A 410-nucleotide genomic window follows, 5' to 3' on the forward strand; every position below is an offset into this window, starting at 1 on the left:
TTAATTTATTGTGTATATGTGTGTGTCCCACAGACAGGTTGATGAGGAACACAGGTAGTGATTGTGCAAGTTGATGCAGTGCTGACAGACTGAAGAGTGTGAGTGGATGCAACATCCACGGTTGGGAGTCACCAACTCAATGATCTGGTAACTCGCACGGGAGGCAGTTCCTAAGGTATGAGAGGTGTTCTTGCTCTAATGCATTTTTACATGTTACTGTATGACACAATATAAGTATGTATGTATGTTACACCCATTGATGGTATGTTAACCTGTTGGTTACTATATTTGCAGGTAATGGGTGGGTTTGACAGAGTGCTGCTTGATGCTCCCTGCTCAGGCACAGGAGTAATCTCCAAAGACCCTGCTGTGAAGACCAGTAAAGTGAGAAAAAAMCTATTATACACTAC

The 410-nt window shown here is 42.8% G+C and overlaps 1 pseudogene; it reads left to right on the top strand.

Moving 5' to 3' along the window:
• The window catches only part of LOC112073655 (28S rRNA (cytosine-C(5))-methyltransferase-like), a 4163-nt pseudogene extending 3779 nt beyond the window's left edge, over window positions 1-384 (top strand).
• The last annotated feature ends 26 nt before the right edge of the window (window positions 385-410 follow it).

Source organism: Salvelinus sp. IW2-2015, unplaced genomic scaffold (genome assembly GCF_002910315.2).
Source record: "Salvelinus sp. IW2-2015 unplaced genomic scaffold, ASM291031v2 Un_scaffold2332, whole genome shotgun sequence".
Taxonomy (NCBI): domain Eukaryota; kingdom Metazoa; phylum Chordata; class Actinopteri; order Salmoniformes; family Salmonidae; genus Salvelinus; species Salvelinus sp. IW2-2015.